Genomic DNA, 16,805 nt, shown 5'->3' on the forward strand with positions numbered 1-16,805 from the left:
GGACTATATGGTGGATGCAAAAGAACCTCCCATCCGAGCTCCCGGAGCTTCTGGCGCGTCACTAAAGATGTGTGTGGCCTGGCGTTGTCCTGATGGAAGACAATTCGGCCTCTGTTGATCAAAGATGGCCTCTTCTGCATGAGTGCTGCCTTCAAGCGGTCCAGTTGTTGGCAGTACAGGTCCGAATTGTGCGTTTGGCCATAGGGGAGCAGCTCATAGTGGATTATTAACTGCCAATCCCACCAAACACACAGAAGAACCTTCCTGGCCGTCAATCCAGGCTTGGCCACCGACCTTTTCGACCACGACCGTTTGCGCCTTACATTATCGTAAGTGACCCATTTTCATCGCCAGTCACCATACGCTTCAAAAACGGGTCGATTTTGTTGCGATTCAAAGCGATTCGCATCCGTCGATACGGTCAAAGATGTTTTTTTGAGTCAATTCGTGTGGCACTCATACATCGAGCTTCTTAGTGACTCCAAGCTTCTTCAAATGGTTTATAATGATTTGATGACTCATGCCCAGCTCTTGACCGATGCTACGGCTGCTACTATGCCGGTCTCTTTCGACCAATTCAGCGATTTTATCGCAATTTTCGACGACAGGCCTTCCGGAGCGTGGCGCATCTTCGACCACCTCTACACCAGAACGAAAACGTCCATAAACTGCACAAATTTTATTGGCGGCTTGAGATGCATTTTTGCCTTTATCGTAGTAGTACTGTAAAATGTGCCGTATTTTCTCTTTATTTTGCTCCATGTTTGCGACGCTATAACTCACGAACGACTTAAAAGAAACGACAATCAATCAAACACGTGTTAGCGCGTGAAATGAGCTTTCCAAAAAGGTATAGCATGACCCGATGCGACGAATAAAACTAGAACTACGCGCTTTCAGCGCCAACTAGCGATACCGCAAGACTTTTTTGACAACCCATTATTTTAAGTCCTTCGGATTGTGGCTATAGAGAGTGCCGCTGGTATATTTGCCGAGAACTAATGTTCTTACAGCTTCCCGGTTCGCGTATTTTTTCATAGCTGATGGATTTCCTGAGTTATCTATCTCCACTTTAGTAAGTGCAAAATTAACTGTGCAATGGCACTCCGCCAGAGTCCTTCTTCCTTGTTTTATTCTTTTCATTTCTTCGAGCAACACATACAGAGGTCTTTGATCCACATAAGTGTAATCGAGACGGTTAATTACGGAATATAAGTTGAATTTGGTGTTGTGGTTTATTAAAATATCGGCCGCCTCTCGATGAATTTTGGAACGTAAAATCGAGAGTGCCGTGTAGTATGTGGGTGTAGTAGCGTAATTCTAGATGTTCTCCATGTGTGCCCAAGACTGGTATGGTTTTGAATATTGCCAGGTTTATTTGTAAATCGTCTATGATGTTTGGTGTACAGTCCTGGTCTTAGTTGGTGACTGTGAAGTTAGGTTTTGCATAGGTTTCGAACGAATTCAATCTCTGTTGTGTTTCAGTGAGTGTTGTGGTCAGAGCAGCGATTTGTGATCTCAAGCTTGCGATTTCTTGCGTTATCATTTCGTAGTTCATATCCAATGATAAACGTGATAAATTAAATATTTCTTGTCGCCTTCTCCGTGAATACAGCTTGTTGTGATGGCCGATGGTATAACGTAGCTTATACATCAAGACCCATCAATTATTTTTTTTCAGATTTTTCAGGAAAAAATTTTTTCTTCGTTGTATTTTAAGCTCCTTTTTCAAAGATCTAGTGCTGGAAGTCTTTCTTCCCGTGGAATTTTTCCTATCCTTTTCTTCAGTGGATAGTGATGACTTAAAGACCGGTTTGAGCCCCCAGTTAACAAACGGTTAGTTTTTTGTGAGTAAAAGACTATAATATATAAATATAATTTTTTTGGGCAGTGCACTTAGTTTCGTGTTGCCTGTTTTATTAATACGTAGGCTGCTATATATATTTCTTGACTAGGCAACGCTAAGTGTTGCCAGGTGCATTCTGACATTTCCAGTGGAAAGTTTGACATTTTTTAGCATAACATCACTCAGAACGTTTTGTCATTTAATCGTGAATTGTTTTATTTACAGGGAATTAAAAAATTCATGTCGGCCAAAAAACGGAATTAACTCGTGAACATTTTCACAACTTTCGACGTGGATTATCACGACAAGAGTGCATCGATGAACTAAAATCTTTGTATGGCTATGAAGCACCATCCTATAGCACTGTGAAAAACTGGTACAACGAATTCAATCGTGGCCGACGCTCGCTCAAAGACGAATTCCGTGGAGGTCGTCCAAAAACAGCCGTTGTGCCAGAAAACATCGATGCCGTACGTGAACTGATAATGCAAGACCGTCATGTAACATACCTTCAGATAGAGGCATGCCTATGCATTTCTCCCACCAGCATACATCCGATATTGCATGAACACGTGGCCGTAAAAAAGGTTTTGACAATCGCTCAAAAAAAGGCTCGTGTGGATTGGTGTAAAGAAATGCTAGAAAAATACGATCGCGGTGCTTCAAAAGACGTTTATAAGATCGTCACAGGTGTCGAATCATGGATCTATGCGTATGAGCCCGAAACAAAACAGCAACCGACCGTGTGCGTCTTCCAAGACGAGCCAAATAAAACGAAAAAAAAACATTTTCGTTGATAAATATGCCTATTTTCATTATTAGACCAGAAATATGTATATGTATATAGCAGCCCTCGTATGTATGTATATCTTTACTGACTACCTTTTACAATCTTACAGCTATTCATACTTATGAGGATGCGCTAAGCGGCGAGAACTTTGAATCGATTTTCCCAAATATGTCATTTTTAAAGTCGGTGACCAGCCTACAGAAAAAACTACTGCATCGATCGTTTTGAAATTTTGTACAAATCTACATACAAATGTACATATAGCTCTCGAATGACGTCGAGTTTTTCCAAAAATTTAATTACTAACAATTTTACAATAACAAATACGTCGGTTTTTTCCTCTAAAATCGTCATTTTGGCTTGAAAATGGTACCAAAAATTGAAAAATTAAAAAAAACAACTCGAATTGAAAGATAAACTAATAAACTAAAGAAAGCATTTTGAATTTTTGGTTTCAGATGATCCAGTGATGCTGTAGGCTGGTCACCGCACAAAAACTTCTTCTCGAAGTGCCTGCAGAGATCGACGATAAATCCGTTATTCCTCACTATTTTTCGGTAAAACTTTTTTAAGTATCCTTCAAATGCTGTACTTTCATATAATAATAAGTAAAATAAACCTACAGCAATAATTTTTTCTAAAAAAATTCACGAAAAAAGGTCGGACATTAAGTTTCCACTAAAGAAATAAAGAAAAAAGACAACAACAATAATACAAGAAGAAAGACAAACGAGAAGCGTCCATACTGGACAAACTAAGGAATCTGCCATCACTCCACCAACAAAAGGGCCTCGGAACGAAGAAAGGAATATACTCCTTCTCTCACCGAGCTGACTTGGGAGAGAAGCAATAAAAACAAAGCAAACAAGTTGGAAATAAAAGTTTTAACGCACGAGAAACTAATAGAAATTCGGGACTTAGACGATGTTACTACAAAGGACGATGTAGTTCAAGCAATTCGGTCGCAGCTAAAAGAACTCAATGTAGAGAAGAGTTCTATTAGAAATATTAGAAAAGCGTACGAAGGAACACAAACAGCATTTTTAAGCCTTCCAGAACGCAGGAAAAATCAAGATTGGCTGGGTTGTGTGCAGAATACGGGAAACTGCGAACCTTAAAAAATGCTATAGATGCCTCGAATATGTCCACATAGCAGGCGAGTGCACAAACCCGAAAGATCGAAACAAATGCTCCATGAAGTGTGGAGAAAAGGGAAAAGGACATTTTGCTAAAGCATGTGTGAAGGAACCATTTTGTGTATCCTGCAAAATCAATTTAAGGTCGAAACCATCAAATCGGCAGTAAAAGATGCTCAGTTTACCTAGCAGCAAGCAGCAATAGGAAATGAAAATCCTCCAAGTTAATTTAAACCACTGCGAAGCAGCGCAAGAACTGCTAAAACAAACAGTGTATGAAGATGTTGCAATAATCTGCGAGCAATACAAAAGTCTAAAGGCAGGAACATGGGTCTCAGATAGCACAGGTAAAGTGGCAATATGGGTCTGCGGCGGTAAAGCGGTGCAAGATAGAACACTGACTGGCCGACCGTTCTATGCCAAAGCAAAAGTTTGTGGTACTCACATCTATAGTTGCTACTTGTCACTAAGTTAATCGCTAGAAGCGTACGAAAAAATTCTTGACGAACTTGTTAGAGATGCCCAAACAACAACTCCGAAACGAATTGCAGGAGATTTCAACGCCTGGGCCTTGGGGCTTATTTAAAATAATGATGGACGAGAAATTAAGCGAATAAACAAGCAAAATTATTGATTAAGGAAAAAATACAACCACCGCCGAAAGCCAGTATATTGGTGGAATGGCGAAATTGCTGTTTTAAAAAGTAACTGCAACAAAATCCGGCGGAAATACCAAAGAAGTAGAGGAACCTTGGAATTTGAGCGACTACGCGAAACGTTTAAAACAAGAAGGAAAGAACTTAGACAGCAATCAAGAAAAGCAAAGCTGTGTGCTTTAAAGAACTCTGCGATAAAGCGGCAGAAAATCCATGGGATGGAGCGTATAAAACGGTAATGAAAAAGGACAAATGTCGACCTGCCCTATACTACTTAAGGAGGTAGCAGAGACTCTGTTTCCAAAGCAACAAATGCAAACAGTGGGAGCACTACCCCCAAATAGCTTAGAGCCTTCAGTTTTTTTGCCAGTGGATGACATTAAAGTCATGAAAGCATCGGAATATTTGGTAACGCAAAACCACCTGGTTTGGATTGCATTCCAAATGGGGCTTTAAAAACTGCCATCAAATTCAAACCCAAATATTTTACGGACTTCTTCAATAAGTGCCTGAGGGATGGAGTTTTCCCGAATAAATGGAAAATACAGCATTTGGTTCTGCTACCCAAACCAAACAAGCCGCCAGGAGACCTAAGTTCATGCAGGCCCCTCTGCATGATCGATACTATAGGAAAAAACCCCCCATGGATAATAAGTGATCGGCTAGAAAAACACCTTGAAGAAGTAAAGGGCTTTTCTGACAAGCAGTTCGGCTTTCGCAGAAGACGTTCGACAATTGACGCTATCAAAAAAGTTACTGAAATTGCAGACAAAGGTGGATGTACGGCTCCAAAAAAGATTGTGCCGTTGTCACACTGGATATTAAAAATGCATTCAACTCCACTAGTTGGGCTCACATAATGAAAGCACTAGAAGCCCTTAAAACGCCAACGTATCATAAGTAGCTATCTCTCGATCCGAGTACTGCTGTATGACACGGATGAAGGGGTAAAGCGGTATGAGGTTACTGGTGGAATACCACAGGGATCGGTGCTAGGCCCACTCCTGTGGAACATCCTTTATGATGGAATCGATCGACTTCAAACACTGAAGGAAATGAAAATAATAGGGTATGCGAATGATATAGCGGTGACAATCGTGGCAAAAGTATTGCACAAAAAAGAAAGAGATGGCTAACAACAGCGAAGCTTCAACTGGCAGGACAAAAAAACTGAAGCAGTGCTCATACGAGTATATAGCAGGAAGAAAGTGGAAGTCGTCACCTTGGATATGGACGGACATAAAATAACGTTACAGTCTTTCCTAAAATACTTAGGCGTAATAATTGATGCGAGGATGAACTACAAGACAAACATAGAGAAAGCTTGCGAAAAGGCGGCGCGAGTTAACACGGCTTTAAGTCGAATAATGGCTAATACAGGCGGACCAAGTCAGAGCCGAAAACTATTATTGACAAAAGTGACTCAGTCAATAGTCATGTATGCAGCACCAGTGTGGGCTATTGCGCTAAAGCAAAAACCGTATGCGAAACCATCCTTATTTTGGTTAAGTGCACTTACAGTTGCCAGCGCCTTCCGTACAGTGTCTCACGAAGCCGCAGGAGTGATTTCAGGCATAGAGTTAAAGAGAGTGTACAGTAAAAGCAAAAATAACGGCAAGCCTCTAACAGCTAGAGAGCGCGAGGAAGAAAGACAGCAGAGTCTAAAATAATGGCAATTTATGGGATTCAACGCCCAAATTGAAAATGTGGAAACCTGGGTTAGTAAAAAGCATGGCGACGTTGATTTTTACTTGACGGAGTTATTAAGTGGTCATGGCTGTTTTAGGGAATACATCCACAAATATGGCCATGATGAGGTAGAAATATGCTCATCTTGTGGTTATGGAAAAGAGAATGCCGATCATATCTTTTTCTATTGCCCAAAATATGAGGAAGAAAGGAGAAACGGAAATTTCCGAAAGAATAAAGCCAGATAAAATAGTGCCACACATGCTGCTAAGGTTATTCAAGAGCAGCGAAGACTAACAGCTAAAACCAGTTCGAAAATCCCTGAGACGTTTTAGTCAATAGGCTTAGCTTGCTCTGCGATGTAATACTTAATCGGTACTTCCACAGGGCAATTCATCAAAGCTATGAGTCGTTTACTGATATGTTTTCTTAGTGGGTTAAAGTCCCACACTACTGTTGTAAGTAAGCATCAGTGCCTTTTGATGATTTTTTACATCTCGCCATAAAAAAAAATACAAATGTAGGTTTGTGTATGCATTATTTGTGGGGCAATGTCATACGCACATATTTATGTACATTTGAGCAGCGCGTAGAGCACGTATGTAAATTATAGAGAAGGTCCAACTACGGACAAGCGTGTGAACTGTCAATAACTAACAAAATGCGATGAGCGTGTTTCACCACAGCTAGCTCAGAAGGAGAAATTTTAACAGTAGCTTGTGAAAAGAACTGAGCATTCAATGAAAATTATGCTAAAAAAAATGTATTGCTATTACAGACGTATGTTGGCCTTTTACTTACATACACTGGTCGGCATATATATTTTGACATGGCGATGCCTCAGTTTCGGTTTGAAATTTTATTTATTTTAAAGAGAAAAATATTTATGGATTGTACATAGTTCATTTAGTTACAATATATTAAATTATAAATATAACAATTTTTCATGTTTAACATTGATTTAGATTTTTTATTTAATTAAAACTAAAAACAAAGTACTTTCATGGGTGGCATAAGTATTTTGACAAACATTTTTTTTTATCTTAATTCACTATTTTGTTTTATAAATCTATTTTAAACTGGAAATTAATAAAAAATATAACCTCCTTTGGTGTCTATGACCTTTTGGAGGCGATTCTGGACGGAATCGACCAAGGTTTGGAGGTATTTCAAAGGAATCTCTTTCCAATTCATTGCGACCTCAGTGATGGTTTCTGGTTTTGTCCTAGTCAGATCAGTGCTTCTATTTCGCTTTATTAGTGACCACACATTTTCAATAATGTTTAAGTCAGGACTTTGTGGTGGCCAATCGAGGGTTTCCACCCCAACATCTCTTAAAAACCTAGTAATTAATCTCGCCTTATGGCATGGAGCATTGTCCTGTTGGAGAATAAATTCTTTTCCTATTAATCTGTCGCCGGAAGGAAGTGCATAATTGTTTAAGGTTTCTAAATATCGGTTCTGGTTCATGGATCCGTCTATGGGAACCAAGTCTCCCACACCATTGTATGAAACTGCGCCCCATGGCTTACTCTTTGACACACAGGAGCAATTTTTTTACGATAATTCTTGTTAATTCTTACAAAAACTTTCTTTTGAGATGCGTGGAATTCAAAACTACTCTCATCCGTCCACAGAATTTTACGCCAAAATGAAGGGGACTTGGTGATGTACCTTTTCGCGAACTCCAAACGCTTTAGTCTATTTTTTGGGGTGATAAAAGGTATTGGCTTTGCAATATATGTTTTCATATCTGCTTCAATCAAACGCCTGCGTATTGTTCTCTCACTTATGGAAGTGGATGCAGTCTCATTCCATTCCAAGGACACAGCCTTTGGTGTTTTTAGAGAGTCCTTCTTAAAAGCACGGACGATAAGACGGTCGGCATCAGCTCCTGTCTTTCGATTTCTGCCTTTACGCCGAACATTGATGACATCGTTACATTTTTTATATTTATTGATTTGATAGTAAATGGTCTGACGAGACAAATTATATTCCCTAGCGATGTTTATTACGGAAAAACCCAAGTTGTATTTGATCACAATTTCTGATCTTACTTTGGTGCTCAGCTCAGATGTTTTAACCATTTTAAATATTAAAAGATCAACTTTATGCAATGTTAATGAAAACTTGTAATAATATTCTTGAACCACACTTTCAGCTTGCCTAGAAACAACTAAATCACGCAATGACAAAATATATATGCCGCTGCAAAAATCGTTGCTTGCCGGCATTCTTATCAGCAGAACGAAAAAACAAAAGACAATTGACGAAATATTTCGCATATTTACAGTTATTAATTTGCACTTCTCTTTCATCATCATTTTCGGTTCTAATAATGCACCGGTACTTAGTTCAAGAGTCTAAAGGTCAAATGAATGCTATGACAAAATATATATGCCGACCAGTGTATGTATGGAAGTACAATTCATATCAAGATATTATCGTTTATCAGTAATATAATGTGCGGGTACTGCTCTATATGTGCATAAGTGTGTATGATATTGCACACATATGCGTACACATGTAAATATGTCACCCTAGAAAACTACTTCTACAAAGACAACAATCATCTCAAATAGCATCAGCAGTGTCATAAGTCAATATTACAGCAAATAGTCGATGCCCAAATTTGTAGAAAAACACACAACAATATTTTCATTCACGAACTCAAGCGCACTTCCAACAGACAAACTCGCTTCATTCATAAAGACAGCCACCGTCACATCTTCCCGAGCCTAGTTACAAAGTTTCATCTTACATTCTAAGAAGTGCAAAGCTTAGGTGTTAGATGATGTGCTGTCTAATTCTACCTAAAGCGTGCCATAAGTTATAGTTGATGCCCGCTTCCTAATTGACGATGTGTCAATAACATGTTTGACACATTCGTTTAATAATGAAATTATATACTTATTGTTTACTTTAAACAAAAGTGCTGTTAGCTATTGGTGACGTTAACTTATCTTTCGCGACGATGGCAAACGCTAAAAATCATAAATTGAACCATTTCTGATGTTTCTTTTAGAAGGGAAAAGTGCCAACCGCAAACCCGCAAAGCATAGAATAAAGTGACAAAAGTGGCAACATAGCTCTTGTCATCAACATATATTCGTTGGCGAAGCTGTTACAGCGGCAAGGGAAGCGGTGACAATCAGCGTTCGTTTGTTTGTGTTTTCGGCACAGCTCGGGTTTTCTACCAACAACACAATGCTTTGTCGTCGCGTCAGTCCTTCGACACATTGACTCTTTGGCAAAACATGAGCTTCGGCCATTGGTTGTCCGTGAAATGTACATACATATTTACATACAAAGTTGTGTGTGGACAAATTTACTGAAAGAACTCAAATCTGCTATTTTCGTGCCTCTGATGTTAAGTGTGGTGAAATACGCTGTTAATTTTCTGTGGTGAAACACGCTCATCCAAAACCGCAAATGAAATATTGTAAATGAAATATCGAAAAAAGGACCGCACCGTGAACCTTCTCTATGATATATGTTCTCTGGTTCTAACTTCAGAAGCTTCCGTGAAAATATATCATCGATACCAGAAGCATCTAGAAGACCCTGGCTTTAAAGCCAGGAGACAACAAATACACAACGAATGAAAAAGAACAAGCGATTATTGTGCTCAAGATACACTTTCAGAGATCCGCAACAAGTATCTCAAAAAGACAAAGGGAAGGTCAAATCCCAACAACCGATACATGGACGTTAGATAAAAAGATAATCAGCTACAGATCGGTACGTTGGGCAATAAACTCCTTTAAGAAATACAATTCGGGCGGGATAGATGAGATATGGCCAGCAATCCAATACATTATTGGAATTCGATGCAGTGACTGGCTAACTCGGACAAGATAAAGGAGTTTCACCACTGCCGTTAAATTGGAGTTAAGTTGAGACAATCTTTTCTTTGCTCTGGTCAGCTCAGAACGCCTCATAGGGCGTGCGTCAACCCTCGCCTTGGCCTCGTTACTGAGACTACCTTAGGACCATTAAAGGCGACTACCTTTCCGGGAGACGGATAGCAGCTCTGAGTGGGGACCCTATTTGCATGGACACCGAAAAAACAACGAACACTGACGGAAAGGTGAAGAGGGGAAGTAAAGGGACGTCGAAACCGACACCCCGATCTGTCACGGGTGGGAGTGCTGCTCCTGAGGCGACGATACAGCTTTCTGATGTTGCTTCTAGAATGGAAAACTGAAAACCCCGCAAACTCTTCTGTCACAGAAGAGAGTGACAAAAGCGGGAACGTATCCGACTTATAATATTTGTCAATTCTAAAATATTTTGCCGTGCCGGGCGAAGCTGTTCGAGCGGCAAGGGAAGCGGTGATAATCGGCGATTGTTAGTTTCTTTCGGCACTGCTCGGATTTTCTACCAACAACACAATGTTGTGATACTTTGTGGTCGCGTCAGTGCGTCGACATATTGACTTTTTGACAAACATGACCACAAGCGCACTTTTAACAGGCTCGCTTCATTCATAAAAGCAAACACCATTACATCTCCCAGAGCATACCTTTGCTTACATGCGTCCTTTCGCGACGATGGCAAGAGCAAAAAATCATAAATTGAATAATTTCTGATGTTCTTCTAAAAGGGAAAAGTGTCAATCCCGCAAAACCATAAAGCACAGATTAAAAGGGCAAAAGTGGCAACTTAGCTCTTGTTAGGATTACCATATCTGTCTCAGTCAAAATTACTCCCGTTTCGTTTTAATACCGACTCTACTTGATAACTATTACTAAGCGGCTACAATCATCATTCATTAACATCTTTTTTCACATATTCACGGACTCTCTAATTTTTTTTAATAAAAGTAAATTTTAACAATATTCTTAACGGTCTCAACTGAGAGGCGGCTACATAGTGCGTAACTGCTGCAGTTTGACAGACAGATCTTCTCAATTCACTCGTTGTGGAACCGCGGGACATTTGATGAAGAAGATGATGAAGTCTCTAAGTAAATGAGGATACCACAGCTAAACGTTAACCATTGCGGAGCAGCTCAGGATTTGTTAAAACAGACAATCATAGAAGAGAACATTGATGTCACCGTACTAATACTCCCAGCGTCCGGAAAGCACATGGAATGCAGACAAATCTAGCAAAGCACCATGGTCTTGCAAGGGAAAACCCTTTAAGACCTGCTCCAGAGAAGCTCATAACTGCTTCACATGGACGAATATACAGGGGATATATTTTGTAAGTTGCTATCCTCGTCCCAGCGCAGCAATCACCGAATTCGAAGTTTTCGTTTTAAGACCGATTATAATAGCGTGTGATTTTAATGCTTGGTCAAGTGCATGGGGCAGCAGATGTACAAACCATTGAGGGGGAGAGCCTTTTGAAGCCTTTATAGCAGAGGAGCCTTAAGGGGGCGGTGTCAAACATATACATAAACCGCGATCATATGACAATTATAGCACAAATCTCGTATTCTCGAGAGCTCGAACTTCTTAGCAGAAATACTTCCCAAAAGCGAAGGTGGAAGCAACAGGAGTTCGACTCAGACTTGTTTGAGCTAGTCTGGAGTACATCACTACGAAAGAATCTGGTCGCAGCATGTGATGCAACAATGTGTAGAACATCACATTACAACAAGCGGCGGCCTGTATACTGGTGGAATGAGGAAATTTCCACGCTGAAAAAGCTTTGTCACTCAACTAGACGGCGTCTACAGCGTAACCGGAGAGATAAGAGCGAAAATCGCCTTAGAGAAAAATATATAAGTCACAAGAAGCTCCTAAAGTCGGCAATTACCCGGAGTGTAACAAAACGGCGATTATTTGTAACGAATTTATAGTTAATAGTTTTAATAGTTTAAGGATCACTGTGAATTATTAGTTTAAGCACATTATTGTGAAATATCGCAGTGTCCTTTCCTCCCGACGTTCGTTTTCGGTGTCCATACTGTTGGAACTCCGATTATAAATCACTCAATTTCCGAACGCCGAAGAGATAGGCTGAGACACTGCGGTAAGTTGATCTTGCTGATCATTGCATATTTGTAATAACCCTTTCTTTATAGAAATAAATTGCTGTTGTTGTTATTGCTCTTGCATTTGTTACCGTATGCACGTGTACGAAATGTATGTGCGCATATATGGGCATTCAATGACACAATTAAATTCGCCAGCCAACGGAATTGAGACACGGAGCAAAAAGTCATGTTTTGAGAAGCTCTGTGGGGAAACAAACATTGACCTTTGGGGATCAAAATCTGTATGTCGAGATTTAAAAATATGCAGCAGCTAAAGCGTGTTCCCGAGACACGACCGGATTTTCTATGCTAAGTGACGAAACGAAGCTGCAGTTTCACCCCCGTTAGTCACGGAAGAAGAGCTATTGGCCAAAGCAAAAAAACTCAAAAACACTAAAGCGCCTGGATGGGATGGCATACCAAACAGAGCCCTGAAGGAAGCTATAATCTCAAAACTTAACTATTCGCTAAAATGTACAACGCGTGCATAAAGGAGGAGGTGTTCCATGTCGCGTGAAAAGTACAGCGGTTGGTGCTACTCCCAAAACCAAAGAAACCACCTGAAGGACCTTAATCGTACCGACCGCTGTGTATGCTCGATATAATGGGTAAAGTGTACGAAAATATAATAAGAAACCGCTTGGAGTTAGCAATCCGGAAAGCCGGCGGATTATCAGAGAGGCAATACGATTTTACAAAAAAGAGATTCACTATTGACGCACTACGAGAAGTACCGACTTATACCGGATATCCACTCGTGGATAGACAGACGACAAGGGGACTTGGCCTTTCAACTGACCCAAATACTTAGTGGACATGGGTGCTTTAGAAGCTAGCTTTTCAGATCCCACAATGACATTAGCATATAGAAAACTCTGAACATGTATTATTTTATTGCCCTCGATTTTCTAATACAAGGGAAAAACTAAAAACCATACTTGGTAGTAGTTTTACGGTCGATAATTTAACGACACTCATGTGTCAGTCGACGGATAATTGGAAAGCTGTCAGCGAAGGCATAGACACCGCTTACGCGGTTGTAGCCGAGTTAACAACAGCGCGCCACTAGTATCTGCTTTTTGTTATGTGGCTCCAATTGGAGATTCCAAGCGAAGCAAGGTCCTTCTAATTCCAACGGAGTGGAGGTCCTCCTCTTCCTCTGCCTTTCTCTGCGGGTACTGCGTCGAAAACTTTCAGAGCAGGAGTGTTTTCGTCCATAAGTCCGACATGACCTAGCCAGCGCAGCCGCTCTCTCTTAATTCGCTGAGTTATGTCAATGTCGTCATATATCTCAAACAACTCATCGTTCCATCGAATGCGATATTCGCCGTCGCCAACTCGCAAAGGACCGTAAACCTTTCGCAGAACTTTCCTCTCGAAAACTTGCAACGTCAACTCATCAGTTGTTGTCATCGTCCATGTATCTGCACCACATAGCAAGACGGCAATAATGAATGACTTGTAGAGTTTGGTTTTTGTTCGTCGAGAGAAGACTTTACTTCTCAATTGGCTGCTCAGTCCAAAGTAGCACCTGATGGCAAGAGTTATCCTGCGTTGAATTACCTGGCTGACATTGTTGGTGGTGTTAATGCTGCTTTCAAGATAGATGAAATTATCCACAACTTCGAAATTATGACTGTCAACAGTGACGCGCGAGTTTAGTTCCGAGTGCGACGACTATTTGTTTGATGACAGGAGATATTTCGTCTTGCCCTCTTTCACTGTCAGACCCATCTGTTTTGCATCTTTGTTCAGTCTGGAGAAAGCAGAACTAACGGCGGCGGGTGTTAAGGCCGATGATATCAATATATCAATTTTCGTGCTGACGAAAGCAGTTTTTATATCGACGAAGAGGTGGTGTGTGCCGATTCTCCTTTCTCGGGTATTTTTCCAAGATTTGGCGCATGGTGAATATCTGGTCGGTTGACGATATGCCAGGTCTAAAGCCACACTGATAAGGTGCAAACAGTTTGTTGCCGGTGGGTTTAATCTTTTACACAATACGCTCTATAGAATCGCATATGTGATATTGAGGAGGCTTAACCCACGGTATTTGGCGCATATTGTGGGGTCCTTCTTTTTTGTGGATTGGGCAGAGCACACTTAAATTCCAATCGTTAGGCATGCTTTCGTCCGACCATATTTTACAAAGAAGCTGATGCATGTTTCTCATCAGTTCTTCGCCGACGTGTTTGAAAAGCTCGGCCGGCAATCCATCGTCCCCCGCCGCTTTGTTGTTCTTCAGGCGGGTAATTGCTATTCGAACTTCTTCATGGTCGGGCAATGAAACGTCTGCTCCATCGTCTTCGTCTTCTTTTGGCGTTGTACGTTCACTGCCATTCAGGAGGCTGGAAAAGTGTTCCCTCCATAATTTAAGTATTCTCTGAGCATCGGTGACTAGATCACCTTTGGGGGTTCTACAGGAGTATGCTCCGGTCTTGAAACCTTCTGTAAGCCGCCGCATTTGTTCGTAGAATTTTCGAGCATTACCCCTTTCGGCCAGCTTGTCAAGCTCTTTGTACACACGAATTTCGGCTCCGTCTCTCTTTTTTTGTTTGCAAATGCGTCTCGCTTCTCTCTTCAACTGTCGGTATCTATCACATGCCTCACGTGTTGTAGTCCATCGTACCGTTGCGAGGTAGGCAGCCTATTTAAAAAAAGAACGCAAATAGCTTGTGGAATTGTGGTAATTTTTGAACTTTGAAGTCGAAGATCTCATAAACTAAGCGTATATTTTTTAATCAGGAGGACTTCCTCTTTCCAACGGTACCTTCTGTTTGCGGCGCCATAGAAATCGGAATTTTGCCCTCAGCCTGTATACAAGGTTTGACAATTAAGTAATGAGACTGATTTTATTTCCGCGCTTGTGGTAAACCTGCGACCTTTAAATTCCCTTTCTCTTCTTCCGGCATCTCTCCCCTCTCCATTGATATATGTACCATCGCTCTAGCTTGTTTAGTTCGCCTGCTGTGTCAAGTTGAGTAGACGAGTGTTTGTAGTGCTCGTCACCAAAATGGAAAAACGAAATCAAGAGCAACGCGTCGAGATAAAATTTTGCGCCAGATTGGGCGAAACAGCTTCGGAAACGTATGCTAAAATTGTACGGTGATAGTGATCTTAGAACCGGAAACCAAACGCCAAAGCTCACAGTGGTTGTCTCAGCGCGCCCTCCGATGAAAACGATGATTATTGCCTTTTTTGATAGCCGTCCACGAAAAATTCGTTCCACCGGGGAAAACTATGAATCAAGTCTATTATTGCCAAGTACTCGAAAGATTGCGAAAACGAGTCAACAGGGTGCGCCCAGACATCGCTCGTAACTGGTTCCTTCATCACGACAACGCGCCGTGCCACACCACCCTCAGCGGCCTCGGGATCGCCGTGTTGCAACAGCCGCCTTATTCGCCCGATATGTCAGCCTGTGACATTTGCACAATAACAAAAGTGCTCCGTGTTGAGAGATAATAATAAGTGTTGCCATAATTACACATTTATCAAACGAATAAAAATGAATAAAAAATAGGTTTATACCCCAAATACATATATCATTACCCCTTTTCTTGACATATCATCATTTTTGATCGGCAAGGGCTATTTTTTTGAAGCTCGGCCGAATGCCGCCATCGCAAGAAGGAGTTTTACTCAAAAAAGACCTGTTGGATCGGCCAGAGCTATTTTTTTTAAGCGCGGCCTAAGACTGCCAATGCAGAAAGAAGTCGGACGCAAATGGACTAATGTTTAAGTTAATATTAGTTTTAAATTGATAAAAATATTACTTAAGGTATTAAAATACATTGTATCGAACCGTCAACCAGCCGAGGTGTGATAAGGCGAACAAATGAGCTTAAAGCCAACGACGCTATCATTAAATAACAATGGCACAGTTGGGGTCTTCCGATGCCGGAAAGGTGGTTGTCGGAACCGAAATGCGTTGGCAAGGTCAAGCGATACCTGGTTCGACAACGTAAAAATACCACTTCCTCAAGTGTTTTATTTAATGTATGCGTATGCATCCCATTGGTCGCATGTGTAAGTGAGGAAGAAAAGTTTTATCAGTGAACCAGTTTTATCTTGCGCTACTATATGTGACTGGTATAATTACTGCCGCGAAGCCGTACTACTTTGCCGTAGAGCTGGTAAAGCTGTTCAAATAGATGAGAGCAAATTTTGAAAGTGGAAATTCAGCAAAGGTAATAACAAAAACATTATTATGGGATGGTTGAGGATGGTAGTGACGACTTTAGGCTGGAGGTAAGTCCCGGCAGAGTGAGGTGCTCATACCTTTGATAGAGAAGCGCGTGGCAAAAAGTAGTGTTATAAGTACCGCTTGTTGGAAGGCGTACAACTGTCTGTCCAATCACGGGTATGAGCACCGACGGGTTAATCACAGCGACTCGGATAATCCGCTCATCGCAGAAAACGGAACCCACACTCAAAGCAACGAGTTCTAGAGGCGCGTAATGAAACGTTTTTTTTTTACAAAAACAATTACAATAATTGTGAAGATTTTTCTAATTTAATATATGAGTATGATTAGAGAAAGAATATAGCGAATAATCATTATGATCCCTTTGTGAAATTATTAGATGCAATAAAACATACTTAGTTATAAGCCCTAAACCTTTTTTTTTATTACAATGGAAAATTTCTTTCAGATGGTATTTGTTTCCAGCGTTTGAGTTTTTTTTTTATTTATTTT

The sequence above is a fragment of the Bactrocera dorsalis genome, chromosome 4, assembly GCF_023373825.1.
Source record: "Bactrocera dorsalis isolate Fly_Bdor chromosome 4, ASM2337382v1, whole genome shotgun sequence".
Taxonomy (NCBI): domain Eukaryota; kingdom Metazoa; phylum Arthropoda; class Insecta; order Diptera; family Tephritidae; genus Bactrocera; species Bactrocera dorsalis.